Here is a 20,588-nt window from a genome sequence, read left to right on the forward strand (position 1 = left end):
AGGGAAACTCTTACGAATTTTTTTCGTGAAACAATAATCATACTACACTGCTAAAAAGGCACAAATGTAGTACACAGATTAACTATAAATTTATTAGAAAGTGTATAATCTAAACATATCATACATACGCTTTGTAGATGAATGTAGGGTTACCAAGCAGCTGTGAACGATTCTATGCTTTTTAGATACTAAAAATAGACTTTTCAAATACAGGGACATCAGCGATTTATCACATAACTGACATAGTACTGGCATGCAAGGAAGCACAACTTCACTCTATCTCCACCATCCGTCTTATGACTGTTTGATCCAAGGGCTTAGGTGAAGAGGCACACGAATCACTGACATGGCACACTGAGAGGCCTCCATTCCTCCTCTCAACCTATAAATAACCACTCACTCCCTCTCATTCACACACACAACAAGGAAGAAGAACTACTCCTCAGCATTTTCTTTCATTGCAGTACCAATGTCTGGAGGGTCGACCAGAGGGAGAGGAAAGGGAAAGGGAACTATCTGGGGTGGGAGGGTCCTCTTGGTCCCGATTTCTTTGAGGAAGCTCTTTATGAGAGGTTCCCAGTTGAGAGCAAAAGTGATTTCACCAAAGAGGCACCACTGAGAGGATACGATGAAAGGAAAGAAGAGTGGCCAAAATGCATGCATGATGAGGACTGCCTAATGCAAATGTTCACCGAGGGAATAGATGGAGGTCGTTGTTTCTTCAAATGCCCACAAGCATAGGTAATTGCTATTACTATTTGTTTTTTCAATATGTTTCTCTTGTATATAACTTACATGACATACTTATTGTAGTCTTCCTTGGCCAAAGAAAACCTGTGGGTTCAGTAGGTGGGTCGATCCTCGACCTATTTATCCACATGTGGAGTACATCTACTACCTATAGGATCGTATCTTCGATCTAGAAAGGGAAGTTAACAGCGGTTACAAGGACGATGGACAGGACGACAACAACAATGGTGCCGATTCACAAGAGGAACTCTGCAATGATCCATATTACACCTGCCCTAACCACAACAACAAGAGGCCTACCCCGTCACCCCTGCCACCACCACCAACAACAACAGGAGGCTACTATAGAGAAGGTGCAACACAATTTGCTATGTGGCCACGCTACTAGGATGACTTTATCTTTTTCACATACCACATCTATGTGTTTGTTGTTTGGTTTAATTACCTAAGGCATGTTAGGTTTAGTCGAAGAAAACTCTATACCCAGGTTCAGTACATGTAGTCACATGCCATTTCATGTGTTTCGTGTGTTGATTTATATAATGCCGTACGTCGTTAGGTTTCTTTGTAGCAACTGTTCACATTTCAATACATCCGTATCATTAAGCGAAATATTAAGACCATAAATAATGAAAACAACCACATAATGAAAAGTTCAATACTATGCCATATTACACAACATATTAATACTAGAAGTACGTGCCGACAGTAGACATAGGGGCAAATGCACTTCCAAATCCTCAGTCTGAAATATACTGAGTAAGCAACTCATCATCCGAGTACCAGTCCTCTACCACAACCCTGTTGCTGTGGCTAGGCTCACCTACGTTGCTCTGACCTACCTGTTGCCTATAGTAAGCGGACTTCGCTTCATCTGCGGCCGCTGCGGCCTGAGTGAAGAACGCGTCGTCATCCTCCTCCGCCTGTAAGCCCACCTCTACTAGAGCGACGAGCTTGCTCAGTCTACCAGTGTCGTCCTTAGTCTCCTTCGCCTACATGCCCAGCCTCTGCTAGAGCGATGAGCTCACTTAGTCTACCAGTGTCATCCACAGCCTCCTGCGCCTGCATGCCCGCCTCTACTAGAGCAATGAGCTCACTCAGTCTGCCAGTGTCGTCCTCATCCTCGTCCCCCTCATCAGACAACATAATCGGTGATTGAACGGTGCGACCAGCTCACGATCTATGCTCATCTAACTTCTTCTCCTCATACCTTGCACGAGCCACCTCTATGGCATGTTCCTCGCTGCAACCAATCTCTTCATGTATAAAATGCAATCAGTTAACAACGCGATTATATTACATTTAAAATCAGGCAACGAAAAAAAGGCTTTCAAGCACTCACTGGCACATAATGTAGCAACATGCTCGTTCAAGACCTATATCTGTACTCTTGTCTCCTCCCTTGCCTCATTCCTTGGCCTCTCCTCCTCTAACATCATCCGTCTCTCTAATCCCCATTTGTTAAGCCTAACATCTATCGGGTTATAAATACCACGTTGTCTAGCAAATTCACATATCTTTTCTTTGTGATGTTTAATGAATAGGTTGACGTAGTCAGGTCCATATCCCCTCTTCCGTGCAATTACTTGCATCTTCTTCAGTTCATCCAAGGCTTGACCATCATAACATTCCCACCTACATTTCCTAGTGCTCTGTTCAAACGGCAAATTCTATCATATATGTCTTAGCAAAAGAAACAAAATAAGATTTCATATTTACCACAAAAATAACCAACCTCATCATACTCAACCATATGGCCGCAATAATGGCCTATTCCAAGCTCCGAAGGGACTAGGCCATAGTTGGAATTTAACACCACATTCGCACATGACAAGAGGTGCTTTGTAAATTACCCTTTCTTTCTTCTTTTCCTTAACCTTTCGTAGTTCTTCCGACCATTGGTTCTTAGGACCATACAACCACTCCTTGAAATGACACTTCACCATTGAAAACACATAAATAAGTAGACATTAGTACATGAACACATATAGCTCAATATTTCAACACATACACTTTTGCACTTACTTCATGCTTGTTTGGACACAAACTCCAACGTATTCTCATGGTTTATCATAGCTCGATCTCCACAATCGCACTAGAGGAGGTTCCTCGAGTTGTCTAACTACGGCTAGGTGCTTCTCCTTAGCCGTCATTGGCGGAGGGTTAGGAGGGGTGGAACCCACTGTTTGAAGTGCTCACATGAATGTCTCCCTCTAAACCAATCGTCGAAAAGGAGGTACCTAGGATAAAACTTATCTGCACCATCGATCCACTGAAAGAAAAGGCATCTCTCATGGTCCTACACAACTGAGATTCCAACAAAATATTAACAAAATATTAGTAGCATACTTACACAAATAAAGAAAAAGGATAGTGTAAACAATTTTTTACATTAAAACGACTGCATGTGTAGAAGCAACGCTGCCACTGTATCCGGATGTTTCGATTGAAAAACATAGGGCTGGGAAACCACAGTCACAGTTAGGGGTAGGAAGGTCAGGAGGGACGGGGGCATCTTTGCTAGACGCGTCAGGGTATAATTCTTGAGGACGACCCCCGTTTTCGTCAAAACTCCTCCCGAAATATTTCTTGCATCTAACAAAATGGATGTAATTTAACAAACATAAATTAAAACATCACAAATAAATATCAATGAGAACCATAACTATAATACAACAAATTTCGTTCTAAGAACCTAAAGCAGTTAACATTAAACCATAAACCTAGGGTTTCTCATTTGATGCACGACAATGAACCCATAACATAACTACATGCGCCTAGGTTTGCTAGCTTTTTCACGCCTTGGCATCATCCTACGGTTGTATAATACATATATTGATAGATACAATGAAATCCTAAGTGATGACGATTATTACGTTCAAAAATCCGACTAATATATACCGAATTAATGCAAAAAAACTAGGAGGGGAGCGAGGATACCTTGCTCTCGAAGATCTATGGATCAAATCAAAGTTTCCAAGGTCCAATATGCCGATTCATGAGGTAGGGTGAAGTGGGGAGAGAAAAAAACCCGAGAAGGATGAGAAAGAAGAGGAAGAACGCTCGGGCAGGAAGGTTGGCCGGGGTTAAATGACAGTGAGCTCGGCGTCAGTCACTCTAGCGCCGAGCTCGGCGCTAGAGTGACCGGCACCGAGCTCACTGTCATGTCATCTACCGTGCCCAGGAGCTCGGCGCCAGAGACGTTAGCGTCGAGACGTGTTAGCTCAGCGCCAATACCTAATAACACCTAAACTAAGGGTCTATTTTTTGAATTTTTTCCGTCAGGAAGTTTAACGTTGAGAAACTTTGAAAAAAAAAGACTAAGATATAAAAAATTCGGTGTGTCAGATTTGGAATCGGATGTTGCAGAAGAGTCGAACCAAGGTGAATAAAAAATTCATCTCTCATTTGCAAGGTAGTACTAGACCAGCAGCGGTGGATTCACAGCCTATCCAGACCTGACACCTGAAGAGAAAAACAAGAGTAGCAGGCCCCACAAACCGATGCTCACGTTGTGGCCATCGAACGTTCTGACACAACACTGTTTGAGCAGAGTAAATTCGATGTTTACACTGGAGGCGCCGTAAACCTTTCTGGCATGCAATAGCCTCAAATGTTTCGACATCAGTAATACCTTCAAGAACTACAACCGAAGCTCCCAAGAACATCCCCGCCTGATCACGGGCAACAACGGCCATGGAAGCGCGCTCTACCCAAGTTATTAGAGATTGCTGCATCAACATTAACTTTCACGCATCCCGCTGGAGGTGGTAACCACTTCGGATGCCTTGTCTGGACTGACACCTTCACTGCCCGAGGCAGCTTAGACGCTAGAAGATCAGACACATAGTTATTAACAAAGCTGTATGTCGATAGTGGACTGACCACCACTCGAATGAGATCGCCGTGGGACACTAATTTGATCAAAGCAGCCACCCATGCCCTGGCGTCTTCCTCGTGCATCTCACTCAGATGTTCTACAATCTCTTCCTGCTCAAGCGCCCACACACACCGTGCCATATTGCACTCAAGCAAAGCATGACGCTAGGAGTCCTGAGCACCACACAGAGCACAACTGTTCTGGTATGCCATGTTCTGGCGATGAAGGACGTCAGGCAAAGAGTGTTGAGCCAGGCGCCAAGGAAGATTCTTATCTTTGGAGGAACCTGGACCTGCCACAAAGAGGACCACTCCTTCTCTGCCTCTCCTATTTGACCTTCTGGCATTCTCCAACAAAACACGTCTTATAATTAACATTCTGTAGGCCGAACGCACCGTGAAGATCCCCTTTCTTTCATGATGCCACACCCAAAACTCGGGTTGTCGACGATTGCAGAAAGGTATAGAGATTATAGCCCTCTTTAGTTGGGCTTTTGAACCTACTTTTGCTTTTGCCAAAGCCAAAAGCCAACCAAAGCGTTAAAAGCACTAGGTGCTATAGGCCAAAAGCTGCTTTTGTTTTAGTACAAAAGTGAAAGCAGCCTCACCCCTGCTTTTAGCTGCATTTGGGGCAAAAAAAAACCCACCTGCCACTGGTTATGAGGATATTGGTTCATTTTTTTCTTATGTTCTATTTCCGTCCGCAACTTCTCCCATCATAGAGTTTCGCCACCAGGCTTCTCTTCCACGATGCAATCAAGGCCTTAGCTCAGGCGGGCTCGGCACCGTCCCTGGCGGGGTGCAGCCCCAGCTTCGGTGGGCACGGTCCCGTCCCCATCTCCGTCAAGCATGGCCCCGTCCACATCTTCGGCGGGCGTAGGTCCTCGAATCCAGCCACTGCTACTTGCGCCGCCCAGCCCTGACGCCGGCATAGCCCCCTACCCCGACGGTGCGCACCTCACCCTCCGGCGGGCTCGGTCTCATCCACATCTCTGGCAGGCGCAGGTCCCTGACTCCGGCCGCTGCTGCATGTGTCGCCTTGCCTTGGCTCGGCGTGGCACCGACGGTGGCCTTGGCTCCGACGCGAGCGTAGCCCCCTGCCCCAGCGGCGCGCACCTCTCCCTCCGGCAAGCTCAGCACTATCCTAGCGCGACGCACCTCTCCTTCCGATGGCCCATCTCCAGTCACGCGGATGAGCTCCTCTCCCTTCGGTGGCACCTCTCTAGTCGCGCGGATGAGCTCCTCTCCCTTCGGCGGCCTCTCTCCATCCGATCCGAGAGGAAGATGAACGAGATGTGAGGATGACAAGTGGGGTCCTCTTGTAAGTGAGACAGTATGGCAGCAGTTTTGACAGAAGCCACGTGGTCTCAACCAAAGGGCTTTTGGCTTTTGTCACAGCCAACATCTCAAAGCAGTTTTTCTAAAAGTCACAACCCACAACAGCTTTTTCAAGCCACAACTCAACCAAACAAGGCCATAGTCTCCCTATCAGCATTCATAACTTCTTATGACATTAGCGTTGTCTGAAGCTAACTAGATAGATTGGAGTGTTAGACCAGAAGCCAACGCTAAACCTTCCCTGCATGCAATAGCCTCGGCTATTTCAACATCAGCAATACCTTCAAGAAACACACCCGAAGCTCCTAAGAACATCCTCGCTGAAAGCCCTAGTTTAGTTTTAGATAATTGATAAAACATATGGACTAATCCTTGTATCTAAGTGTGTGACTAGATAGGATGGTCTAATCCAAGTGGTGGAACAAGATGAAGTCCATGGAGATGGAGATGGACATGAGATGATGGTGATCAAGCTCTAACATGGAAAAGAAGAAAGAGAAAAAATAAAAACCAAGGAGATCAAGGCAAAGGTATCAAATAGGGTTTTGTTTTAGCACTTAAGACACCATAGAGGGTGTAAGTGCGTTTAGGATCGACAGTCGTACTATAAAGAGAGGAAATCTTTGGCTAAGTGGTTATCGAGTGCCACTAGGTGGCATGGCTCTTGCATATGCATTAGGGGCCTAGTGTGCTAACAATTTACCCTTGAAAAATGATGTGCAAAATGCTAACACGTGAGCACATAAGTTGTACACTTTGTGGTTAGCAACTTGGAAGCAAGGGTGAAGTGTTTAAGGAGATAGAAAAAGAAAAGGAGGAGAAACCCTAGGACCGGACCCTGGTGACGCTACGGTGAAGCCGAGGGGGCTGAGTTAGGACTGGACCCGACGAGCTTCGGTGGTGAGTGGACGCATGGTAGTTCATGGTTGACCGGACTCTGGCGGTGGGTCTAGCCACATAGGACCAAACTCGGTCTAAAGGGGTTTGGAGTTCTCTGTGTGCTTTTTGCCCTGACCGGACTCTGGTGAATAGTGGCGTGGCTGGGTCCAGTCATTGTGGGTCCAGTCATCGCTAAGTGAAGCGCAAGAGCTGAGCTACTAAGGATCGGACTCAGGCGTGGGTCCGGTCTTTGAGACCAGACTGGGTCTGGTCATTTTTGAGTGCTCTGGGAGCTCTCTAGAAGTGACCGGACTCTAGGTGGCGCTGGGTCCGGTCAGTTGAATGGCGCATCCGGTCTCCTATGCGCACGTGAGATCAAAGGCGCCAATGGCTAGTTTGAAACGTGGGCTAACATGGCGTGCCCTGGTTGGTCGGTTGGAGGACCGGACTCACCAAGACCGGACTCTAGCTGGGTCCGGTCGACCCCCAAGGCACCAATGGCTCTTTGATCTTGGGGTCTCTATAAATAGACTTGGGGCGCCTTGGGATCACTCTCTTACATATTTTCATCTGTGATACATCCTTGTGAGCCTAAGCAAACACCTCCCACTCATCTCCATCAGTTGATTCATCATCATAGTGAGATTGGGAGTGATTCCTAGTGCATTTGCTTGAGTGTTTGCATCTAGTGGCACTTGGGGATCATTGTGGCTATAGATTTCTTGTTACTCTTGGTGGTTGCCGCCACTTAGATGGCTTGGAGCAGCGGAGGAGCATTAGCACGAGTTGGTGGTTGCCGCCATCTTCCGGTGATTGTGAGGGGTCTTGTACCTTCCCTGGTGGAGAGCCGAAAGGTAACTCTAGTGGATTGCTCGTGTCATTGAGTTACCTCACTTATGGGTAGGTTCTTGCGGCGCTAAGTGTTGGCTAGGTGTGTGATACATATTAGCCGTCGAACCACCAAGTGTTGATCAACACAATGGGGACTAGCGTGTCGACAAGCACGTGAACCTCGAGAGAAAAATTGTGTGTCACTTGTCTCTTGGATTTCTCCCGATGATTGATTGGGCATTCATTGATTGGTTCATCTCTCTTGCCATGGCGGTATAATCTTCCGACACACTCTCTTATTTTTACATTGTTTACTTTCTTGCCTAGTCAAGCTCTTTAGTGTAGTTAGTCTTTGAGAGCTTATTAGTTTGGTTAGTGAGGCTCTTTAGTTAGTCTTTGAGAGCTCATTAGCTTAGAGAGTAGTGACTTAGCCTTTGTGTGAACCAAGAGATCATAACAACTAGAATTGTTGGTATAGGTGGCTTGCAACCCTTGTAGAGCTAGAGTAAAATTGCATTTCACCATTTAGGTTATTAACCACTTTCTCTAGTGTATTTGTAGAGAATTTTTATAGGCTATTCACCCCCCTCTAGCCATTTAGGACCTTTCACCCGCCTGATCATGGGCAACAACGACCACGGAAGCTCTAGGCAGATTAGAACTTGCTCCAGTTTCATGTTATGCCTTTGTTTTTAATTTCAGTAATGGGCCTCGCATCAACTGTGTTGTGCTCGGTTGACCACTCCTCCCTCAGGTGTGTCTCTACCATAGATTCTCACAACGTCTTCGTGGGCTATGTCTCTACCTCATCCACCCAAAAGTAGTGTTGCTCACGGAGATATATAATAATGCTAGCTAATAACATTATTTTTATTTCACAACGAGTAATGTTGTTGTTGTGGAGGGGATGGTTTCTGCGGCCCAAGGAATCCCACAAACATGGGCCAGGCACTGCAGCCCACACTCCAGATGGCCAGGTATCCTGTACTTATTATTTTTTATTTACGGGGGAGAACATCCCCAACCTATCATGGATTTCCCATTAAGCTCCGTCAAGGTCGCAACTTCCTGATTCGTAGTCTCAGTAGTTTTGATTCCTAGTCGGTTTGCTTGTAATTAACGAGCAAAGCTCATATATACCTCCTCGCATTGCCACGATAAAACAACAACAACAAAATAGTTTGCCAACCCACAACCACAACATGATTCCCGATATAGGAAACTAAATCGGTGGCCAATGGTCCATCCAATGATGTCTGTCGTGTTGATCACGTCAGTTGTTACTAACGCCGATGCTGGCGTCGAGCCTCGGTGTCCGGAACATCAGCAGTAGCTGCAACGCTGAGGGAGAGCTTGTTGCAGCACCGGTCATTGTCTACCGAGACGATGCCAACGCCGCACCTAGGTGGTGGACGGGATAGAGGCGGCCGAAGCAGGCCATGCGGGACACTGAAAGGCACGAGCGTGAGGTGGCAGCCGAGCTCCACACCATAGTGAGGATCAGCGAGACGCAGTGCGCTAAGCTGCGAGAGCTGGAGCTGGAGCTCTAGGACAAGGATGCTGGCTGGCCATCGCCGACACCATCCTGACCAAGAGGAAGTGAGATCCAAAGGCACATATGGCATCTGCATGCTTTATTTCTGGGGTCATCCTTGCATGCATGTGTTCCCCTCATTATTATGGCCTTTAGGTTCTTTACTTAATAAACAATGTAATAAACCATTAAATAATTATTGAACTATTGAATATTGAGTGTTGAACACAACAATATGTTGATCAATATGATGAATGCTAAGTAACATTTTGGAACTGATGGTTCTGAACAAGAGAGAAAGGGGGGAGAAGTGAGTTCAGCGGTAGAAAGGGGACACACTAGGGTTTTGAACAAGTCAAAATGAGTGGGAGGTGAGGTCCCTTGCCCCCATGCCCTTGGGCACTTATATAGGCAATGACTATTTGTAAGTGGCCCCCTTGATGGGATTGGATTTTACATCACACTACTCTAGATACTAGTTGGGCCTCTTCTAGGGGAAGATTTAGCCCATATACCTCTTGGGCTCCCCAAAAGTAGCCCCTCAACTATTAGATTATGGCTGGTACGACATGACCTAATAGATGCTCATACTAAAAGAGATGCAAATAGAACTCAAAGCTTGGTTGCAAGGATCTACTTTCGCAACCTATGTGTGTGCGCTTCACTAAAAACTTCATCCCAAAAACCCTGCAGGAAAAGGCATAGAGAAAAGAGCATGCATACCAATCTAGTCTATACAAGTGCTAACTCAGAAGCTACTGACTCCAAGTTCCTCAATGTTGATCTCCCCGGTATCTTCATATTCAGGCTCCAGCTTCCTCGGGTACTTCTATGACATGGATTGTTAGTTATGCTCAACGCCAGATCTTTTCCTTTGGGACCTTCTCCATGTGTAGATCATCATCTCTGAGACCTTCTCGGTGTGTAGATCTTCGCCTCAAGGACCTTCTCATTACGTAGATCTTCATCTCTGGGACCTTCTCGGCGTGCCGATCTTTGCCTCTAGAACTTTCTTGTCTAAGGGTTCTCTTTGAGACACACCTTTTCTTCACAAATGGGTGTATTCGTCGTAGTCAATGTAGTCGAGGTATAGCCATAGGTTGTCGTGATGCCTCCAAATCTTCTCTCATGAGTGTCGTCCAAAAGACTTCACCCCATGGAGTGTCAAGTCTTTTAGTATGCTCTCCTAGCTCCTCTTGCTTGCGCTTGTGACTGAATCTTCAGTTGTGCTTGTTGTATTTGACATAGTTGTAGTAGCCATAGTAGAGGAAGTACATGTCTGGACTAAAGTTGTCATGGGGAAATTAAGTCGTTGTTGCATGGATCACCAACTCTGTAGCTGACGAGTATTGCATTGGCTTAGGGGAAAGGTAGATGAACCGAGGTTGATGGTGAACACATACATATGCTTACTCTGAATCCACATACATCAGTCCACTTCTTTATCCTTGAGTCATAAAATAATGCCCCAATGTCACTGTGGATTCAAGATTAGAATGTTTAGTGTAAGTGCAATCAAGCCCTAATCGTGGGTTTTAGGTGACAATGACCACACGATTAGAGGAATAATGAGTTAATCAAGATGACAAGCAGGTAAAATGAAAAAGGAAGATAATACATGTGTTGGTGGAACGCCATATTTATAAAAAGGACACGGTGATCGACTTAAAGGCAGTTTAAATTCTTTTTATATTTTGAATTTGAGTTTAGAAAAAGTCGTACTATAAAGGGGATATGATGCACAAGCTTCAATGTGCAACCATGTGCTCAAAGACCCACCAAAAATATCCTCATGCCCTTAGACAAGACAGCAAACACTTCATCCCTACTCTTTGGTTGTCTGGGCTGAGTGGCATTGCCGCGTGTGCAAGCGGCACTGTCGCGGGTCACGTGGCACTACCGCAACTTGACCTGACTGTTAGGTGTTTGGGAATATTTTACATCTCCCTTCCCACCCCCAATGTGGCAGAACCTCCTAAATTATGGGGCCCACATGCACCTGTCACTGTCCAACGACCTCTGATGACTATGCATATGTTCCCTGTAACTTAAGAAGACTGTCTCCCTAGGGAACCCCGAATCATCCACAATTTTCCGAGTAGGATCCCATTATAGAGTCATTACAGTATTACAACAGTTTATTCATTAATATACATTAGAGTAAAATAGCGGAAGTCTTACAATAACTTAGTTTACAAACCAATTGTTTTAAACTTTACAAACTAAGTTCGATAATTATTACAAACCATAGTAGTGGAGTGGCATACCCTGCCCAAGGGTCACACATTCACTTATCATCATTGATTTGAACAACAGTCATGCAGCACGGTCCAAGACAGACCTACCCATGAGGCTCACCTGCAACAAGGGTTAACGAACCCTGAGTACAAAAGTACTCAACAAGACTTAACCGAAATATAAATGGAGTATAACTCTAGAATGCAGGCTCAGGGATTCAAGGTAGGGCTTTAGCAAGACTCAAAGTTCTTTTGCGTAAAAGCTCTTTAAAAGATTCTTTCTTTCAACATTTAATTCTTCAAAAAGACCATATATGAATCTGCCATGATCCGTAATGAGATCATGAACTTCATATCAAACTCTTTCTCAAATCCAACTCAAGTTTCATTTATTAACTACGATGATGAACAGTGAGTTGAGTCTCCATAACCGAGGAGCAACGACGATTCAAACTAATTATAACCTAGCTGGGGATTCCCAACCACACGACATATGTAGGTCCCTGACCAACATATACCAACCCACCCTCAGATCCTCTAAAACAAGAATAGGTCCGCGCCACCCAAGAATACAGTACTCCACCATTCCAGCCCATTGCCACGTGGGTACACGCTACTCTCGCCATCTCTCCACTCCCAGTGCACAAGTAGCCATTCTCGTAATAGAATAGCCAAGTTAAGGCTTACTAGAGTATGTGATCGGTACTACAAAGTCTCACCTCATGCAATTCAACAACAGACGTGTCTTAATCGACACAGGCGGAAAGAATCCCGCTCACAAGACCTCCATATCTTGTGGCTCCCATACACCGAGTCCGCCCGGTCTAGATTTATTACTCCACAAGATTATACCTCATGATAGCATAAATAACCAATCGTATCCAAGAAAAACCATTTATATCTTGCAGGTGACCGGTAATCACTCGACTTTTATCGTTCTAAGCATGGCTAAGCATAAATAGGCATTCTCGAATTGAAATGGGTAACAAGGTTGATATGGAAAAACAAGGTTGGTAATGCACCAATTAGGTTTCCACTCAACTCCTAATCACTTAATGCAGTATAGAAAAGCAAAAGCGATATAAATTTGTAAAACACAAGGTAGGTTTAAATGCATCCGGGGCTTGCCTTGGTTGTCGGAATAATCAGGTTCCGTAGACGTTCCACAGGTATCAAATCCGACCTCAACAGACGGATTAACTTCCTCAACAACTTGATTGACTACCACGTTCTCGCTTTCATTTACTACACAGTAGTAACAATGCCATGTTTAATATGATGCGAGATATAAAACATGATGCTTGACGATGGATGCAAAAATTAATAATTAGAATACAACTTTCCTTCGTGGTACAGTTGTAAACCAACAACTAACTAAACATTTTAATAAATTCAAACAATTACTTTAATTATCAAGAATTATTTTATATTAATGACCCAAGGTCATCACTAAATCCAAAATTCAAACAAAACCTAAGTCATTAAGGTTTACTATTTGCTCTTATGAATTAATTATTTAATCCCAAATTATGAAATAAATCAATTTCTTCCAAATAAGCTCAAAATTTTTGTGAAGACTCATCATATGATAACTAAGTGTAAAAACAATTTTCATAAATTTTGGATAATTATATAAGCCTAGAAAAATCATGGAAACTCATTTACTAATTAATTAGAGCAATTTTTATCACATTAAAATGTTACTGGAAATCAACATCTAATATTTTTCCTAAATAGTTTACATCACAGAGAGGTCACACAAAAAATTTCATAATTTTTGGAGTTCTAATTAATTCTATACAAAAATAACAAATCACAACACTATTCATTTAATTCTACAAAATAGAAAAATACATTTTTCAAATACACAGTCACTGACAGGGTGACCCCACCAGTCAGTCTTCGCTGACCACGGCTTTGAGCCCTCTGACCAGCGATTTCTTGTCGGCGGTGAGGTCTCCGACCACGGCGAAGGTACTGCCACATTCGCCATCACACGGCGGTTCGGTTGGCGGCACAAGCTAGACCAATTATGACGAGGTTCGAGCTTGACGCCGGCCATGGCGGCCACGACGGCGCGACTGCGCTACGCCAGGCAAAAAAAGGTCGGTAGCAGTTAAACAAAGCGCTTGGGAAGAACCAGGAGCTCACCCCAAACACGCTCGAGCAGAAATCTGGACCGGAGGAGCAATGGAGAAGCGTGTCGTCGACCACAGCAGACACGGCGGCGAAGCTGACGTCGACGGCGGTGCTCCGGTGGCTGCGGTGGACGAACGGAGCAATTAAAGGACCACAGAGCACTAGGGCAACATGGTGAAGATGAAATCAAGCTTGAGAAATCGAGAAAGCTATCGGAGCTTGCTGGCCACGGAGAAGCGGGCTCGTCGGTGATACTACCGGCCGCGAGGAAGAAAGGCGCGCACAGCGGTCTCCTGGTGGAGTCAAGCTTCTAGGGTTGGTCGGCTAGGTGCGCAAGGAGCAAGCAGAGCTATGACAGGCTTTTGCTGCAACTGGTTGACGCTACAGCGACTGGCACAAGCTCAACGGAGCAACGGCGGCGGCGTCCGGAAAAAACAGGGGAGAAGAAAAGAGAAGAGCGGCGACGTCGCGAGCTTTATAGAGTGGCCAGGAAGCAAGGAGAAGCCACGCAGCAGCCTTCCCCTACCAGTGCAAAGCCAGAGATGGCCACAGGCGCGCCTAGAAGACTTCGGAAGGTCGTCAACGATGAGGTGTCGCCCGAAGATACTGTTCACAGAAATTACCGAATTGCCACTTGTCTAATTTCCCAAATTACTCCCAAATTTATATGGTAACTCAAAAATCTCCAAAAATAAAAGTTGTTCCAATTTCAAAGTTCTACAACTTTGCTTTAATAACCATACCCAAATTATGTCTACATTTTGAAATGCAAGTTTTAAAATCAAAAGGGTCACTTTAAGAACATATCGCCTTTTCAAATTACTTCAAAATTTATATAACAACTTTGAAAACTTCAAAAACAAACTTTGTACAACTCGACAAGCTCTACACTTTTGCTTTTAGGCTCAACCCCAAAATATGCTTAGATTTTGAATTAGGTTTTTAGGGTAGAATTTAAATATAGAAAATTAGGGTTTTCGGAAATTCCAAATCAATACAAAGATTTTGAACTTGATTCAAACCATACAAGTCAACACATATCATCATAAAAACAAACTTGTTTTAGTGGATGCATATCAAAGTTTTCACTAACACATGAATGATGTGCAATGCATATGATGACATGGCATGTTTTAGGGTTTAAAACACCAGAGGTGTTACACCCAACTGGTCATCTCGACCATTCCACGCAAACAGCAAACCAGGGCACTTCTCTCTTCTTCATTGAAGGCTCCCAAGCTCCCAACCTTTCTACCCTTGATTCCCTTGCAAATCTTTGAGAGATTGAGCCTCCAAAACTCCATTAGAGAGCTGCTCAACCTGGTCTTCAACTTCTAGAGCACGTGGTTCACGTTCTAAGCCGGTGGATTGTGTTTGTTACTCTTGTAGCTTTGCTCCTAGCCGGCTAGGCATCGCCCGAAAGCTTCCATCTCGTGTGTGGCAGCTCTGAAACGTTCGTAATCACCCAAGCATGTAGTGAGAACCTCTCAACCAAGAGACTTGATCTTTTGACTTAGAGAAAGAGGATAGGGTTCTTGAAACCCAAGCCTTGGTGGCTTCCTTAACAACGTGGAGGTAGGCAAGGCCTTTGTGGCGAGCTGAACCACGGGATAAATACCTTGTCTCCTATGTTCTTGCTATTTGTGTTGCTCTCTACTTGTTTGTTGTTGATTTTATGGTTTGGTTCTGATCTACTTGTACATAAGCTTCCGACTCGGTTCTAGTTGTGGAATAGGTTCAACTGCTATCTTAGGAGCCCAATAATTTACTCGATCTAACTTTGCCAGGACAGCTTTTGAATTGTGAACTCGAGTGTGTCTTTGCACGTGGTAGTGCCGCGTGAGTGCCCAACAGTGCTGCTTGAGCGGCAGTGCCGCGCAGAATCTGACAACAAGTTTTGAGTTTTATTTAAACAAGCTTATTCACCCCCTCTCTAGGCTTAGCAGGGATCCTTACATTTAGTCATCGTGATAAAAGCCATACAGCACCGGAAGACACATTGCTCCATTATTGTGCATTATGCAGCATTGATTAGTCATGGCAGTCGCCAAGTGTATGCTGGTGCATGTCAGGCTCCGCTCAACGAAAATCTTCCAGTCCGACCAGGTGGCAGGAAGCCACGTGCCTATCATCTCTTCCCTCTCCTTTCCCATGTGACACGGGCTCCCTCTCCATCTCCCACGCTCACGCCCGCTGGAGAGGAAGAAGAAGACGGCTAGGGTTCCGGCGTCTCCCCCTCTTCTTGTCCAACTTTGGTGGGCTTAGAAGGGAGTTCAGGGGGAGGCAGTCTGGCTAGATGGTGAGAATGGCGGTCGGGCGGTTAGAGGCCATGGCGGCGGTGGATGTGTCTAGGCCAGGTCGGGGCGGGGCGTCGTGGTTGTGCTCGTTGGCGAGCTTGGCCATGGAGGCGGTGGAAGTGGGGGAGGAGAAACCCTAGCACAGCCGCGATGGGGTTGGCGGGCGGGGGTGACGAGGAGTAAGACTAACAACGCGACAGGGCAGGACGGTTGGTGGGCCAGCGGGGCAGGACGAGGCCCATCTTCAACGCTCACCAAAGCTAGCTAATGTGCGCGTGCACCATAATTTAAGAAGTGACTACCTATCATTCGACTGATTTATATTTGTCAGTCGATTTTTTTTAAAACATTCATAACAGGACACATGCACATGGAACAAATAATTACGAGATGATGAGGTACTACTTATCCTATTTCATCACTGTCTGCTACCCCCAATATTTGACTTTTTTTAAAACAGTCAGAACAGGACACATGCCCGCTTCACTCAAAAAAACAAACCGAAACACTGTTCCGGCTAATTTTTTGTGAGAGAAAAAATACTATTCCGACTAAAAAAAACAAGCTGAAAAGTACAGGATTATAAGAGAAGCGAACATGGCACATGTCCATCTGCTGTTCTGCTGTCTGACGAGCAAAAACTATAACACAGAACGCAGGGGAATTTTCTCCCTTCTTTTCCACATTGGCTAGCTGAAGCATATGACTGCCTAATAAACAACATCATCTCTTAAACTTAAGCAGGTAGGAATTTATTATTACGAATCATATTATACAGTACTTCGAGTAGTAGTATCTACACTGATCCAGGACAAGCTTAGGCAGATGCAAATTCACAATTTCACATGCTCCCTATCACATTCTCAGCAGTGTACTTGAAAATTGCATATCATCTAATGAATCATGCTTACAAACTTGAAAAAAAAAACAAAATCAGATTTAAGATTCACCAAATTTCGGAAATCTCATGTACAAGACAAACCTATTATTTTGGGATCAAGTACAAACTCCTAATAAATCAAATGTACCACCATCAATCTGCAATCAGTATTTTGGCTAGACCTCCTCTAGAATGGCATCCCCATCTGCAGTATCTCTAGGACGTGTGATTGGTATCCTTCTGCAACTAGATCTTCACCCCCACCCTTCTTTGACCTCGTGGATCATATCTGCCAGTTGATGTGTAGCCAGCAGGTTGTTTTTGTTGTCCCTCACCCTATAGGTGTAGGCTTAGGCTCATCTTTGAAACACAGGTTGACACCGTCCGTGTATGAGTAGCCAGCAGCTGCCTACACATCGACATGGCCAGCTTTGGTAGCCATGAGCACTCTGCTGGTGACGGTAGGCTTCTTTTTGTTTCAGCCATGCTGCTAGCTCGAATGTGTATTGCAGCTTCTTTATCTTCGACGATGCTCTTGGGTAGCTTGCATATGGCTGTGTCCCTGATATCTAGAGTCTGGAGCTGCTTCAGGCTGCCCAGGGAGTCGGGTAGCCGGCTGCCATCTCCACACCCTTGACAGAGGAATTTGAGGCGACGCCCTGATGCATCTTCCGAGTCCAGTACCCGGAGCAGCTCTATATTTTCGGAGACGAAGAATGACCTCCACTCTCTTAACACTATCAAGGACCATAGCTTGGAGAAGTCGATGCTGGCAAACACATTCTCAAATATTAAAAACTGAAAGGCTCAATTACTATCCATTCAAACATTGACATGAAGCTAACGTACAGCTAACCATCCACCAACAGGCCAAGCATCCATGAAGTTCAAGATAAAAAGAGACTAATAGAAGAAATAAACAGCTATAACAAAACACAAGTATGGAACAAATTATAAAGGTAGATTGTTGTATCATTAAAATGACATTGCACAGGAACGAAAACCACACTAAACTCAGCTAGCTGCTACTCCAAATTTTCTGAAACTCAATGAACCACTATAAATTGGGTTGCAAATAAATAGACCAATTATAAACTCAATGAACTGCATGCAGCTAGTTGTACTCAATGAAGAAAGCACTCAAGTTGCAGCTGCTTCTGAACAAACCAAGCCACAACTAGACAAGATAGAGACCTGAACTTCTGCTACATGAATAAAATAAAATTTAGTACCTTAATCACGATAAGACTGAGCTCACTGAAGCTCTAATGCAGGATACTAACTGAACTGAACCTGAAATAGCAGGATACTAAACTTCTGAACTTAACATGTCCTATAATAAACATAGTCGACAACTTTATGAAGCTATTAATACATACACCGAAATTTATAGATAACAAAAAATCGCAGTCCGTAGTTTTACAACAGAAGTAGACAAGCACTGCAATTTTCAGCTACTAGCCCATAGTTGTCTTCAGAAAATTCACGGCTGAAATTTCACAAAACTCAGGGATATAGTACTACTAACCTTTCAAACATTGCTATGAAACTAATCTACAGCTACTCATCCACCAACGGATAGTACCTGAATCACGATGGGGCCGAATAACTTAACAATCAAACTCTTCTACATTACTGAACCTAGACTAAAACTGAAATAGATTCTAATGGACTGAACTGAACGCAGATTTATCATGGTTTTAATGGACTGCACAGAACCTAGATTCTACAGGACTGAACCTAAACTAAAAATAGGTTCTAAACTTAAACCTGAAATTGAACTGAACTAAAACTGAAAATAGTTTCTACTAAACTGAACCTAGATTCAAAACTAAAAAATTAATCCTAGTAGTAAAGAAAACTAACTTATAACCCAACTGCTCAACCTATACACAACAACCAAAGATTGACAACCAGCAAAGCTTCCGGAAACACTGAATCAAGCAAAACTGCTAAACAAAAAAAAAAATAGCCACACTGGAAAATGACTGAGCAGCAGCTATCTATAGTTCTGAAAACGGATCACACCAAACAAGCTATTGTCGGATGGGTCACTGATGAAAAACTGTTGTCCGGTCCCTCCTAGCAGCAAGCACGAGCAAAGATAAAAAAAACAAGAAAATAGCTTGCTAAAGCTACTAAAAAAGAAACGAATAAGCAGAGATTTCAAGTCAAATTTGCCAACTAATTGCTGCAACTACTGAATGGTGACCTTATCCATGTATGAAAATTTAATCCACATTTTCAATTGTGAATTATTGCTGGTGTGTCACAGCCAGTGAAGCCTGCAACTTTCAACTGTAGTAGGAAGAAGGATAGGACAACAAAGAAAATTACGGCAGACTGAAATACAGAGCAAAATAGTGGAAACAAAAAATTCAAAGGAAACACAGTTGAAGACTGAATATCAGACACTGAAACTTGAAACAATAATTCACACGTAACTGAAACAGATTATGTGCTACTAGCCAAACAAAAGCATGCAAGCAATAAATTAAATATTGAAGACTGAAAACTAAAAATAGATTCTAATGGGCTGAACTGAACGCAAATTTAACAAGACTGAACCTAAACTAAAAATAGGTTCCACTAAAATTAACCTGAAATTGAATTGAACTAAAACTGAAAATAGTTTCTACTAAACTGAACCTGGATTCAGTACTGAATCACAAGATCACTGAAATACTCAGCAGCCAAACTCTATTGCAGTTCAATGAAAATCTAATGTTCAACAGCCAAACTCTATTGCAGTTCAACCTAGATTCTAAAATAACTGAACCTGAAGTAGAACTGATAATTAATTCTACTAGACTTTAACTAAAATTATAATGAAAATAGACTCTACTAAACTTAAACTGAACTTGGACAAAACTAAAATTAAAAATAGATTCTACTACACTGAACAATAAATGAACCTGGATTCTACTGGAACTAAACTAAAACTAACACTGAAATTTGCCTTCTCCTTGCACACAGATTAGGGATCTGAGCATCAGATATTTTTTCATTATTCAGGGGAGAGAGAAGGCATGAGATAGTGTAGAAGTGCCTTTAGAATCTGGTGAATCAAGACCAGATATCTGCAGAATCAAGTGACCCATTGATAGGTGACTGAAAAAATTGAAGAAAACGGTACTGCATATGGGGAAAACCATTCAGAAAAAAAAATGAACGGAGGCAAACGACCTGCACATAGGATTCGGGTAATGGGAAGAGTAACTGCACCGCGACAACAGCAGCACGAACGACCTCTCCCACTGGACGAGTTAGGGGAGGAGAACAAGCTCTACCACCAGAAGGTTTTGGGGAGGCGATGAATCAACATCGACCAAATAAAAAACACAGAAATTGAAAAAGGGAAGAGTACCTTGGCCGCGACAAAGTAACACTGAACGAGCTCTCCGACCGGACGAATGGGGGAAGGCGATGAATCAACAGCGAGCATAGTACAGGGGTTTGGGTCTGGCCGGACGGCGGGCGTGGGGTTCAGGGTGAGCGAGCGGCGTAGGGGAGATGCGCTACAGCATAGGGCTCCAGCGGCTAACGGTAAGCAGCACCTCCGCTGCTTCTGGGATGAACAGGGGAAGGAGTAGGCTGGATATTTCGAGAGAGAGGAAGAGAGAGGAAACGAGTCACGACGCCCTTATGTTTTACAATTTGACTCTTTTTTTTTTACAAAATTTACGTTTGTCCTATAGAGATTTAAACTCATCTTTAAATCCACGTCGAGATGTCTGATCGAGCACAGTACAACATCTTAAATAATATTGACGTGACCGATATCTTAACGCCAGAACGTATGACGCTGAGCTCGACGCCACGTG

At 44.0% G+C, this 20,588-nt stretch overlaps 1 long non-coding RNA gene across 1 annotated transcript; it reads right to left on the reverse strand.

Annotated features, from left to right (window-relative positions):
• Positions 1-16,612: 16,612 nt before the first annotated feature.
• Positions 16,613-20,356, reverse strand: LOC136457507 (uncharacterized). The gene is made up of 2 exons (XR_010759740.1): positions 20,132-20,356; positions 16,613-17,533 (listed from the first exon to the last, which is right to left on the reverse strand). It is a non-coding gene; the product is annotated as an uncharacterized lncRNA (long non-coding RNA).
• Between the last annotated feature and the right edge of the window lie 232 nt (positions 20,357-20,588).

Source organism: Miscanthus floridulus, chromosome 6 (assembly GCF_019320115.1).
Source record: "Miscanthus floridulus cultivar M001 chromosome 6, ASM1932011v1, whole genome shotgun sequence".
NCBI lineage: Eukaryota > Viridiplantae > Streptophyta > Magnoliopsida > Poales > Poaceae > Miscanthus > Miscanthus floridulus.